A 13874-nucleotide genomic window follows, 5' to 3' on the forward strand; every position below is an offset into this window, starting at 1 on the left:
TAAAGGAACAGGCCGGTGGTAAGCAAAACGGTATGGGTGATCAGGAATATGAGAGCAGGTGGTAAGCAAAACGGGATGGCTGATCAGGAATATGAGAGCCGAGGTAGACACAGATATATGGAATCCCAAATTTACAATGTACACCATATCAAAGCCTTTGCCATATGACCATGAGAGCCAAGAGTGAAAAAGAAACAAATAGATGTAGAGAATAGAGATCTATTGTGCTGTTATAATTTCCATCAAAATTTTTCCATTAGGTAGGTTTGGGAGTCTATGGTTGTTTGATTGCACTTGAAATAAAGCAAGTGAATGTAAAACACCTCATGATTCAGAAAGACAGTTTATTCAGTCACATAGCACAATTTGAACCTCTCTGTTACAGGGATGTAGGTTATTAACAAAATTGTCTTTGTTGATTTCTTTTAATTGTCATGTAGTTCAGAAAATGCAATTTCTTTCACAATGAAGGTAATACTCTGCATATTATTAAGTAATTGTGTAAATTGAAATGTCTGCAACTTGTATAGACTACAGCAAATACTGTTGCAACCAGAGGAAGAACTGTTGAGAAATGATTCTGCAGATGCTGCCCTGGAAGGAACTGCTCCTAAGCCAAAGAAAACTATTGGAAAAATTAAGGTTCAAGGTATAGTAGCATCTGATTCTTTTCATGGTTATTTTGTATTGACTTGATATGGATGCATCAATAATAAGTACAGTTGATTTGTTTTTATTCCTTATTTTCTAAATGGCACATATCTCGTTCTTCTTGAAAGGTAGTGAAAAAGAAACAAATAGATGTAGAGAATAGAGATCTATTGTGCTGTTATAATTTCCATCAAAATTTTTCCATGATCAATGTTCAAAGTACATCCTCAGATTCATAAATCTATGGTCTTGCTGTAAATTAGGAAAATGTGGTCTGATAAATGAGTACACTTGTTTATAGTCATACATGAGTTGAAACTTCAAACTGTTATAAGAAAAGTCTCTGATTTTGCTTTTACAGGCCCGCTTCTGTGAATGTTAGAGAGGCAGCAGGTTCTTGCCGGCAATCAACAGTTTCAGCAAGCCAGCCACCCACTTTTCACCTCAGGTTTGACTGTTTCTTCCTACCTAAGGTCTTGTGTGTGTTGATATATAAAAAGAAACAATCAGGATGCCTCAATATTTATTTTTCATGTTAATGTGGATCAGTAATTCATTACGGGATAGAATGTACTTCTCATCTGCTCTGGATCTTGACCTGAATGTGCTTGCAATTCATTGAGTGTAGTGGGCAAGCCCTTATTGTCTATGGGTGATGTGTTCACCTTTGTTTCAGGGCATGAGCCAACTGTCATGATTGTAGCTGGTGCCCAGGATGTCTTAAGATTTGTTTTTCATGTTAATGTATATCAATAACTATTTATCAGATATATGTTATTTCTCATCTGCTATGCATTTTGACAATAATGTGCTTGCAATTATTGAGTGTAGTGGGCAGGGAGCCTGGCAAGCCCTCATTGCCTATGAGGCCTGTGTGCGTCTTTGTCTCTGGGCATGGGCCAGTGGTCGCATGGAAGCTCCTGAATTCCTTCATAATGAGTGCATTGTTTTGCGTAATGCCTTTGGGTAGGTTATTAACAAAATTGTCTTTGTTGATTTCTTTTAATTGTCATGTAGTTCGGAAAATGCAAATTCTTTCACAATGAAGGTAATACTCTGCATATTATTAAGTAATTGTGTAAATTGAAATGTCTGCAACTTGTATAGACTACAGCAAATACTGTTGCAACCAGGAAGAACTGTTGAGAAATGATTCTGCAGATGCTGCCCTGGAAGGAACTGCTCCTAAGCCAAAGAAAACTATTGGAAAAATTAAGGTTCAAGGTATAGTAGCATCTGATTCTTTTCATGGTTATTTTGTATTGACTTGATATGGATGCATCAATAATAAGTACAGTTGATTTGTTTTTATTCCTTATTTTCTAAATGGCACATATCTCGTTCTTCTTGAAAGGTAGTGAAAAAGAAACAAATAGATGTAGAGAATAGAGATCTATTGCACTGTTGTAATTTCCATCAAATTTTTTCCATTAGGTAGGTTTGGGAGTCTATAGTTGTTTGATTGCACTTGAAATAAAGCAAGTGAATGTAAAACACCTCATGATTCAGAAAGACAGTTTAAACTGAGCTTTCAATACATTGTTTTTGATGTAGTGCGTAAAGTCAAGATCATGCCAGATATGCCATCCAGATGCAGTTTTCAGTCTTGTAGGTCATCCTTTCTAAATATGGAGTCCCTACGCTCCAGATTTTGCATGGAGCACAGGAAAAGAAACAAAGAAACATGCCAAAGCAGTGATGGTGTTGAAAGGACTACACATAGTGAAAAAACTTACATGAAATCATGTTGTTTGCGTTGGATATGTGTTACCCAGAAGAACATTGGAGACGAAGCTCTGGCAATGTCAATGAGCTGACAGTAGGATGAGCTTGAGAAATTATTAAAAATTAAAATAAAATAAATATTTTAACAAAGCATTCAATTGATACACCCATTTCTCTGTTCTTTTAAATGTTTGCATCTTGCCCACCAGAATGAAAGAGGGAGAGCGCATGCAGCCAACTACCCAGGCATGTCAAGTATACAAGTATCAGTTATTGCCCTGTTATTCAATCTCACCATCTCCCAGTGCTAGTTATGTTTATGCTGCTTCTAGAATTATTTAATCCAGTAAACAAGAAGGTTTTTGCACTGCAACATCCTTGTTGTATGAAGCCCAATATGTATGTGCATTTATAAATGGTAATGGTAACCAAGACCTCTGTTGGCACTTTTTCATGTGGGTACTGAAGTAGATATACTCATAAGGCACTTTGTTGATATTGTTAGTAAATTATTTGTTTGCAGTCATGGAAGCCATAGGGGCACTAAACAAGAATAACAATACCCTCTGGCTGGAAATGGGTGAAACAGTTGGGTGGGAGGGACTTAGAGCTCTTTTTGGAGGGAAGTTCTTTCGACATGCACTTACAATTGGCCTTAATTTGCTCTTTCTTGTTTTTTTCATCCTTGAACTGTGTTGGACAAGGTGTAAATTTCGCACACCTCGGCCACCTACACCTCCTGTTCCATTTAACAGCTTTTCGAGTAAGTTTAAACTGGGGATTATGCAAAAGCTGGCTTTAGGTGGTTGCATTTTTCTGTGTATATGCTATAGCGTTCTCGGGATATGGAGCCCTGTGTATTGGTGGCTGAAGGAGAGGCCTGAAGGTTTTGAAAATGTGGGCAAGTATATTTTCTGGGCTTTGACATGGGTCACAATGTCAGCTTATGTTCATCGCTCCTTCAGAAAAGAAGGTAAACAAAAGTTTCCACTTTTATTGTAGTTGTGGTGGAGTCTATCATTCATTCTGTAGGCTTTCTTCATCATCCTCGACATTCAACGGTTGACAAGACAAAGAAGCGTTGTTGTTGATATCTTTGTTGAAATTATGGTTGTTCTCATTTTGGCTTGCTTGTGTTATACTAGTTGTTGTGCCAGAAGTGGTGTAGAGTCCTCCTCACAGACCATTCTAGAACCTCTCTTGAAAGACAATCCCCAAAAATGTGGAAACATTAACGCAGTCTCTACTTATGCAACAACCAACCTTCTCAGTCGGCTGTCATTTTCTTGGATGAGTCCTTTGCTTGCTGTTGGTTATAAGAGCCCTTTGCATATTGATGATGTACCCCAAGTTGCAGAGGCGGACAGGACAGGCCAATTATACCCTAAATTCAGAGCTCAGCTAGAGGCCAAAGGTGATACAGGCTTATTAGCAAAAGCCTTACTCCTATCTTTTCGGAAGGAAGTACTTTTGACTGCATTCTTAGCAGCACTGGAGACTTGTGCATCATATGTAGGTCCATGTTTTATAAATGCCTTTGTTCAGTTTCTAGGTGGAAAGAAACAGTTTGAAAGTCAAGGCTATGTGCTAGTTTGTGCTTTTTTTGTGGCAAAGGTATTAGAGTCTTTGTCACAGCGACAAGGGTTTTTCAAACAACATCAGTTAACTTTACGGGTTAGAGCAGCATTGACAGCTATTATATACAGGAAGGGCTTGTTGCTTTCCAGTCAGTCAAGACAGAAGCATACAAGCGGAGAGATTATCAACTACATGAGTGTAGATGTTCAGAATGTTTCATGTTTCTGTTACTATATGCATAGTATTTGGATTTTCCCTCTTCAATTTGTTCTGGCCTTCATTATTCTATATCAGACGTTGGGCTTGGCAGCATTTTCAGGGTTGGCAGCCTCATTTGCAGTTATGTTGCCAAATTTCCCACTTGCAAAATTGCAAGAAAAATTTCAGGAGAGAATAATGGAAGAAAAAGACAAAAGGATGAAGGCCACATCGGAGACATTAAAAATTATGAGGATCTTAAAATTGCAGGCTTGGGAGACAAGATTTCTTCGGAAACTAGAAATTTTGAGGCAGGCAGAATATAGTTGGCTACAAAAATATGTTTACGCATCAGCTATCACAACATCTGTTTCCTCTGTTGGACCAATATTTATCATTGTTGCAACTTTTGGTACGTGTATGCTTATAGGAGTGCCTTTGACAGCAGGGAGAATTCTTTCTGCACTCGCAACCTATGGGACACTTCAGGGAGCTATGGGCATGCTTCCTGGCTTAATCCCTCAGATTGCTCAAACTAAAGTGTCAATAGATCGCATTGTGGCCTTTTTGCAGGAGGAAGAGCTGCAACACGATGGGGTAGAAAAGGTATCAAAGGAGTCAACAGACTTCACGATTCAAATCCAAGGAGGGATATTTTCTTGGAATCCCGATTCCTCTAGTCCAACTATAAGAGGTTTAGATGTCCAACTAGAGAGAGGCATGAGGGTTGCAGTATGTGGAACTGTTGGTTCAGGAAAATCAAGCCTTTTATCCTGCATATTAGGTGAAATACCAAAAATATCAAGCTCTGTTAGCTTAAGTGGTACCAAAGCATATGTCCCTCAGTCTCCTTGGATACAAAGTGGGAAAATTAAAGACGCTATTCTCTTTGGAAAGCAGATGGATACTATTAGATACAATAATGTACTTGATGCTTGTGCATTGAAAAAAGAGATTGAACTTTTTCCTTATGGGGACGAGACAGACATTGGAGAAAGAGGGTTAAATTTGAGTGGTGGACAAAAACAGAGTATACAAATTGCCCGTGCTTTATATCAAGATGTAGACATTTATATTTTTGATGACCCTTTTAGTGTTGTGGATGCACATACCGGAAAACATATTTTCCAAGTATGTTTCTCTTATCCTTTACATACTGTAGGTTCGTTGAATTAATTAGTTTTAATGTTTTGATGGAATGATGAAGCTCTACAATAGCACTCTGCAATTCATTGTTCAGTCTGGATAATATACATTGCTGGTTGTGCCGCTGCAAATTCATGTCCATAAACATCTAAGAAATTGGACTTGCTTGTTATAGGAATGCATACTTGGTATTCTGGGTTCAAAGACTGTAGTCTATGTAACTCATCAAGTGGAGTTTTTACCCTCTGTTGACATCATTCTGGTAGGTTTGAATTTCTTTCATCCTGCTCTAGTGATATTAAAATTTTCAATGTAATTGGTAAAGGGACAGTGGGTTTATTGATCATTTATTGAGAGGAGGAGATAAGTGATCCATATTTTGTTGATGTAAATGATATTCTTCACAGGTAATGCGAGATGGTGAAATTACTCAGGTTGGCAGATATGATGACATCTTACAATCAGGCACAGATTTTGTGGAATTAGTTGGTGCACATCAGAAAGCTTTGAAAGCTATTTCTGCTATGGAGAAATCTGAAGTGTACACATCAAAGAGATTTGTTGAAAGCTCATGTCTTGGCAATACAGCTGCAGTGAAAAATGTTACTGCCAGTGACACACTGGAGCAGTGCGGTGTTCAGAACTCAATAGATGTAGAGGAAGAGGTTGAACCAGAAAACCACAAAGAAAGATTGGATAAAGAGAATAAAAATTCACAGCTTGTACAAGAAGAAGAAAGAGAGAGAGGCAGGGTAAGCATGTCGGTATACTGGTCTTACATTACTGCTGCATACAATGGTACTTTGATACCTCTAATACTACTGGCCCAAATAATAAGTCAGCTACTTCAAATATGTAGTAACCTCTGGATGACATCGGAAGCCTCTACAAAAGAAAATGAGAGTTCCCCTATGAGAAAGTCCCTTTTCATTCTGGTTTATGTTGCTTTGACATTAAGCAGCTCCCTGTGCGTTCTTGTGAGGTCTATGCTTCTTTCATTGGTTGGACTTAAAACTGCTAATCAGCTTTTCAGCACTCTGCACAGGTGTATATTTCGTGCACCAATGTCCTTCTTTGATGCAACTCCATCTGGGCGAATACTGAATCGGGTCAGTTGACATTTATTGTTTTAATAGGCTAATACCTTTCCTGAGAGAGGAGGAAATCATTTGATTCTAGTGGGTCAGTAACAAGCTCTCTGTTTCTTGGCAGGCATCAACTGATCAGAGTGCAGTGGACACATTGATTCCTTCTCAACTAGGAGAATTGGCTTTTGCATTTATACAACTTTTGGGGATCATTGCAATCCTGTCTCATATTGCTTGGTAGGTCTTCATTGTGTTTATACCAGTGGGTGCAAGTTGTATATGGTATCAGGTATTCTCTGTATTTCTCAATAATAATAAATACGAACTTGCAAATTTTAATTTTCTCAGAGGAACATAAATTGGCGATAAGAGAGTTTGATTTCTACTTCAAGGTTTGCTGTAGGTAGATCCCATAATCTGATTGAAAAGGATGTTATCAAATAGATTAAGTTGCATCAGGATTCTATCATGACAACAGTTTATCTGTATTTCTTTGTTTCCATGCTTTTGGGTTTTTATAGTAATAAGAGAATTCTTGTAACTCCTCTAACCTTCCTTGCATGCAGCAATACTACATAACATCAGCTAGGGAACTGGCTCGGCTGGCATCAGTTTGTAGAGCTCCAATCATACAACATTTTGGAGAATCAATCTCTGGAGCAGCCACCATTAGAAGTTTTGACCAGGAATTTCGATTCATGGAAAGAAATCTCGAGTTGATTGATATATATATATATGAGACCTAGTCTCCACAATGTTGGAGCCAATGAGTGGCTTGGCATTCGGATGGATTTTCTGTCAAATCTTGTGTTTGCATTCTTTTTGGTGTTCCTCATTCGCTTGCCTCAAGATGTAATTAGCCCAAGTAGGTACAGAAGCACTATCTTGGCTTACAATTATTTTTCCTAAACTGATCTCAGCAGACTAGACATATTCTTTATAATGAAATATGAAAGTAAATGAAATGGCACCTTAACAGGCACTGCAGGGTTGGCAGTAACATATAGTCTAAGTCTGAACATGGTACAAGCCTGGGTAATATGGTGCCTTTGTTATGTGAAGACCAACATGTTGTCAGCGGAGAGAATAATGCAGTATTCACGAATTCCCAGTGAGTCACCAGTGATTATAGAGAATTGTAGACCAAAATCCAGCTGGCCATCTAGAGGAACGATAGATCTAACTGATTTGCAGGTCAGAACTCAATACAAATAGACTCTTTTTCACGCATTCAATGCTAGTAATTTGCATGTCAGTTCATCTATAAATTTGATCCATACAATCAGGTGCGTTATGGACCACATCTTCCGCTTGTCTTGAAAGGCCTTACATGCACTTTCCCTGGAGGCACGAAGGTGGGAGTTGTGGGGCGGACAGGAAGTGGCAAATCTACTCTTATTCAATCCATTTTTCGCATTGTGGAACCAACAACGGGCAGAATTGTCATTGATGGAGTCGACATCTCATCCATAGGCCTCCATGACCTAAGATCCAAATTAAGCATTATTCCCCAAGAACCAACAATGTTTGAAGGCACTATAAGAAATAATTTGGATCCTCTCGAAGATTGCTTGGATGATGAGATTTGGGAGGTTAGTTCTGCTTCATATTCTATAAGCATTAGTATCAATTTTAGCGCCAATTATTCTTGCCTTGAAGAATATAGATATTTCCCTGAGGATCTTGCTGTAAGTTTATTGTTTATGAATCTACTTCGATTTTGCTTGTGCTTTCAGGCTTTGGACAAGTGCCAACTTGGTGAGATTGTACGAGCAAAAGAAAAGAAACTTGATTCCTCAGGTCTGTGTGTCTTTATCACATTCAATGGAAGTCCTGAAGGAGAAAAATAAAACCTTTTACAGTAGCTATTTCTGCTATTTTCTTTCCATCTTAGTGCTCATGTTTTGTTTATTTTTTGGTGTCCTTGAGACCTACCTGGTCTCTAGGACCCCTTTTTTTAGAATGAAAATTGAGAATCGAATTTAATGGAATGATCTCTTGTACAGTGTCTGAGAATGGAGGAAACTGGAGTGTGGGTCAATGCCAGCTTGTCTGTTTGGGACGGGCACTACTAAAACAAAGTCGGATACTGGTCCTTGACGAGGCAACTGCCTCAGTTGACACTGCAACTGATGGGTTTATTCAGCAAATAATTCGCCACCAATTTTCTACCTGCACAGTCATTACTATAGCACATCGGATTCCATCTGTTATTGAGAGTGATATGGTTCTCCTATTAAAGGATGGTATAACATTTTTTAGTTGTTTATTTTCTAGTGTTTTGTTACAGTTACTATTTTTTTGGACACATTTCATTTTTTACTTACTTTGTATTTGTTTTGAATCAGGACAAATTGCTGAGTATGACACTCCATCCAAACTACTCAGCAACAAATTTTCTGCATTTGCAAAACTTGTTTCAGAGTACTCCATCCAATAGATATCTTAACTAGAGCTTTGGACATTGGTCATATTGGGTTTACAATAGAATGGAGAAAAATCTTCATTTCCCTAAAACTCAAGCTGGATAAATGTACAATATAGAGATACAATATAGTAGACTATGAGCTACCATGTAAGCTCATTATTTTCTGATAATATTCTATATTTAAGTCCTTAAGAAGAGTTCAATAACTCCTATCAGTGACTTTGACTGACTTTGACAGTTATGATTTTTCACTTGTTATATACAAATGGAGTTTACCCTTTTTCCTGTGTAACTTTTATCACTTCAACAAGGTAATCAAGGTAATATTGGAGAACTCCAGACAACTTGGATTTGTACAGGCAGTGCAGTTGGATGTAAGGTGCCTCTAACTAATTTGTCTTTTTTTTTCCTGCTTTGATTCTATTATTTTGAGTTTCACATCTGCATTTTTTTTGTTTCTATTTTAGTTCTGACCTCTATATGTAGTAATACTATGCCAATTCACATCAACATTTTATTCTCATTTCTACCAAACAAGCTATGATATACTTGTCAAGGTTCATAGGTCTTGTTATTTATAGGTCTTAATAATAAGTGATGGCTAATTGTTAATGTGTTTTTTTCCTTCATGCAATGAACCAACTCAATTTTATTCATAATATTTTGCAGTTATAAACTTTTAAAGTTACCTAATATTTCAATGAGTAAGAATTTGAGAATTCTACTATCTAACCATCAAATATGCCCAAAAGAGGGAAAAAAAATATAAGAAAAAATGAGAAATGTACAAAATAGACAAAGGCTTTTTGTTCTTTAAAAGCAATTTTTTATTTATTTATTTATTTATTTATTTTTTGTGTAATCTTTTCTTTTGAATAATGATGAAAATATTGGTTTGAGTGATTGTTTTAACTAATATTCAGTTTAACAAGTTTTGTTTTGTTTTTGTTTGTTTGTTTGTTTTGTTTTGTTTGTTTGTTTTTGTTTTTTTGTTTTTGTTTTTGTTTTTGTTTTTGTTTTTTTAATTAAAATTTTCAATATAAAAAAAGATATTCTACATCAACTTCAAAAAATCTTCTAATTCACCTAGTTGAGGTAAATTTTCATTTTTATTAGAGTTAAAACTTCACTTTAGCTATGGGAGGAACTTGCACACATTTTTTTTGGCACAAAAATTAAATATGTTCTTTTAAAAAGTTTCATACTCCATTAAATGTTTTAAATTCACTATGATAAAAGTTCAACACATTCACTATGATAAAAGTTCAACACTGACTGACAAAAGTATAAAGTGTCTTTTTTAAATGAAAAGTATAAATTGTCTTGTTTAAATGAAAAGTTGTGTCTTGTTTAAATGAAAAGTTTAGAATGCACGTGATTGATTATAAGAGTGGCTCTCAAATTAAAATTGAAACTTTGAAAACAATTCCATGAAAGTACAGGGAGTTATCTCCTTTGTATGAAAGTATAGGGAGTTATCTCCTTAGTTTAATGTTCTTTCCATGCCAATTAAAATGTAATGAGGGATCATTCCAAACTTTCTATAGAATTCATACTATGCTTTCTCCCCCATTTAAAACTTTCTCATCATTACTAAGGGTTTAGGTTTTAGTGGAGTGAAATTTGGAACTTAAGACCATTGAAAGATCAAAAGTGTTAAAATTGGCAACTAGGGCCAAATTCCACCTTGGGACAATTCATTTGATGGAGATGATGATTGCATTAAATTTCACTTTATGAGAGAGACCAAAATTGATATAAAAATCATCGCATTTGGACAAGCAGAAGTGTGAGATTTTGAATTTATGCCCACACATGTGCAAATTGTTCAGGTTGGCCACATCATCATGGAGGCTCATGAAGCCCAATGGACATGACTCTTCACCCGTGACCTCTCAACTCATTTGGCATCATCATCAACACTCGTATTCTTCTCTCTCCTACTCCCATTGGTTTGTACAACTATTGGGCTCTCTTTTCTCTCACACGTGTGGCACAAGTCAAGAACTGGATTTTAAGACACCTGAAGAAGTTTTCACTGGTAAGAAACCTGATGTTTCTCATTTTAGAATATATGGATGTCTTGTGTATTTTCATGTGTATAAAGAGAAAAGAAACAAGTTGGAAGCATCTGGGAAGAAAGGTATATTTGTGGGCTATAGTGAGAATTCAAAGGCATATAGAATCTATGTGCTTGGACAAAGAGATGTGGAAGTTAGCCATGATGTCACCTTCGATGAAGATATTGCCCTTGGGAAGACCCAAGATCTCCCCACTCCAAGGAAGGACAATAATGATGATGTTGTGGAAAAATAGGATGAACCTCCTTCAGATGAACCTATGCCTGATGTTGAAGGCCCAATGGATCCCATTGATCCACCACCTAGTGATACCTATACCTCAAGGAAAATATCTTTCTGGCTCAAAAATACTCTCGAAGATGCTGAAAGACATATCGCTCCAAGAGGGAAATTCTGTGAAAGTAAGAAGCCAAATAGGTATCAAGGGTACTTAGTTGCTATGAGTATTATTGTTCAATATGAGCCATGTATGTTCGAAGAAGCCATAAAGCACCAATTCGGGAAGGATGCGATGAATGAGGAATATGAATCTATCATGAAGAATGATGTCTGGGACGTGGTTCTTAGACCCAAGGACAAGTCTGTGGTTACTTCTAAATGGCCTTACAAAATCAAACATGGATTTGATGGGAGTGCTGAAACAGATAAGGCCAGGTTCGTTGCTTGAGGCTTCTCTCAAAAGGAAGGAGTGGACTATGACAAGATATTTGCACCGGTTTCCAATATACCACTATCCGATCTATTATTTCTCTCGTTGCCTCTCAAGGATGGATCCTACACCAAATGGAGGTTAGGATTGATTTCTTACATGGCTTGCTTAAAGAGGAAGTCTACGTAGAACAACTTAAGGGGTTTGAAGTACAAGATCGAAGGACACACTTGTGCAGACAGAATGTTGAATTCAAAATCAATCCACATATTGTGCTCCAAACATCATTCAATTACCCTCAAAATAGTGTAGGTTAACCACACAGAAATAACCCTGAATTTGTGTGAATAAGAAACTTCCTCAAGGCCGAAATGTAGGTGATATGTATCTGCAAAAGAAAAAAGACTGGATTCCTTTCAGGTAGGTGTCTTTCCAGGCAGAAAAAAGATTGGATTCCTTTGTTGAACTGACTTGGCCATCACCACCTAAGTCATTTTGGGCATTTTTGGCCTTCTTTTTATTATTGTATGTATCAGTAGCATTGATGTTGTTTGCTTTATCCTTGAAAGATTGCCAAAAAGAATGCAGTTACACTGGTAATGAACCTCTGACCCTGCGAACAACAAGATGACCATAAGGACCATGGCCATCAAAAAACCCCACAGAAGATTGAATCATCTGAAACAAAATCCTGTGAATGATAACAAAAGAATAATCAGAATATGAACTTTTTATTTCCAAATTAGGACAGAGCAAAATTTTGCTAAAAAATTGGATATCATTTGAACTGAAAAAGGAAAGGATAACTCTGAACATGAAAATGTCAGAACATTTCATTTATGAACTCTTGAGAAAAGAAAATTCACAGCATAAATGCCAATGTCCAAGAGTTGCATAGTAGTCCTTGCTCCATTCATTACTAAGGGCTAGGATCCATGTCGTACTAAATAGTGCATGCACATTGTTGTTAGGGCATACATGTAGATTGCATATGTTACATTCGACATTCTAAATAAGTACCCTCTTACATGAGGAACAGAGTGTTGTTTATTTTATGTTCAAAACCACCACCAAATAAGAGTAACTAATTCAAATATAAGCTACCAAACCAGTTTCAAATTTCTTGCAGCAGCTAACTACATAAAATTATACATATAAAAAGCTTACCATACAAGTACTTATCCAGAATATGAACCACGCGATGACTGGTTATTTAGAATAAATGCATGAAGCAGACCCTGAGCTGAATGGGTTTGCTCTGGAGTACCAGATATTCAATCACTTCATATGATTGTGGTCTCACTTCAAGTAAGTTAACTTTTTCACCTGATATTTGTAGAAGGTAAATAAGATCTTGTTGATGAATATACTCATGAGAAGAGCTCTGAGATGATGCAGATACAATAAAGGATTGACCAAATCAAATCAGAAACCAAGAAGATGGTTTGAACAAATGGACAACCAAGTGGCCTGTGCACATATTTAGAACTCACAATGTCTGCCACCATTGAACATTCTCTCTTGTCAATAATCCTAACAGGGAAATTTGAGCAACACCCTTCCCTGAATTTGCGATAAGAGGTGCAATGGCATGCTCAGTTATGACAACTTCAACTGTTGTTTTAGTAACAAGCCCACCAATTGATCTGATACACACAATGAGTGAAAATGAGTCAATCTTACCAAACACTAATAAGGATAACTTGAAACTACAACCCGAAAACTAATTAAAGAGATATTGATCTTATCCATACATTCCAGATCCTTTTGGCCCCCCTTGTTTTCTTGCTTTCTCTTCATACTCGGGTAGATTCCTTAATGATGTCAAATTTGATTGAACTGTGCAACAATAAGATAATTGTTGGGAATACTTTCTGTAACCTAATTGTTGGCCATGTATGTATCAATGTTGTTAGACAGTAAAAAATAGAGTTTCCTTAATGATGTCAAATTTGATTGAACTGTGCAACAATAAGATAATTGTTGGGAATACTTTCTGTAACCTAATTGTTGGCCATACTTTCTGTAAAATAATCTAATAAAAATAATAAATAATTTTCACAAAACCGCTATTCTTGATCATTTTTGTTGCAAATTCAATTGCTTGCCAGTGTTAAATACTTACAAATGGAAAAAAATATAGGTATAGTGAAAATGATGAGCACATTTTTATCACATAATTTGCGACCTAAAACCAGAGAACCATGTTTAAAATTTAAAAGTGATAGATTGTGAAGGAAATAAATAAAACATAATCCTGATTATAACAAATTAGCTGTAAATTTTTGTCCGTGGAAGATTTATTTGCATAATGAAAAAGGCAATATGGG

The 13874-nt window shown here is 36.6% G+C and overlaps 1 pseudogene across 1 annotated transcript; it reads left to right on the forward strand.

The window, feature by feature from the left end:
• Positions 1-2901: 2901 nt before the first annotated feature.
• Positions 2902-8835, forward strand: LOC149216899 (putative ABC transporter C family member 15; annotated as a pseudogene). The gene is made up of 10 exons (XR_016250109.1): positions 2902-5283; positions 5474-5560; positions 5706-6407; positions 6511-6675; positions 6953-7251; positions 7366-7580; positions 7673-7978; positions 8123-8186; positions 8393-8632; positions 8735-8835. The product of XR_016250109.1 is annotated as a putative ABC transporter C family member 15 (transcript).
• Positions 8836-13874: the final 5039 nt, after the last annotated feature.

This window comes from Pinus tabuliformis, chromosome 1_1 (assembly GCF_031772625.1).
Source record: "Pinus tabuliformis cultivar Carrire ecotype Pingquan chromosome 1_1, CPIR1, whole genome shotgun sequence".
Lineage (NCBI taxonomy): Eukaryota > Viridiplantae > Streptophyta > Pinopsida > Pinales > Pinaceae > Pinus > Pinus tabuliformis.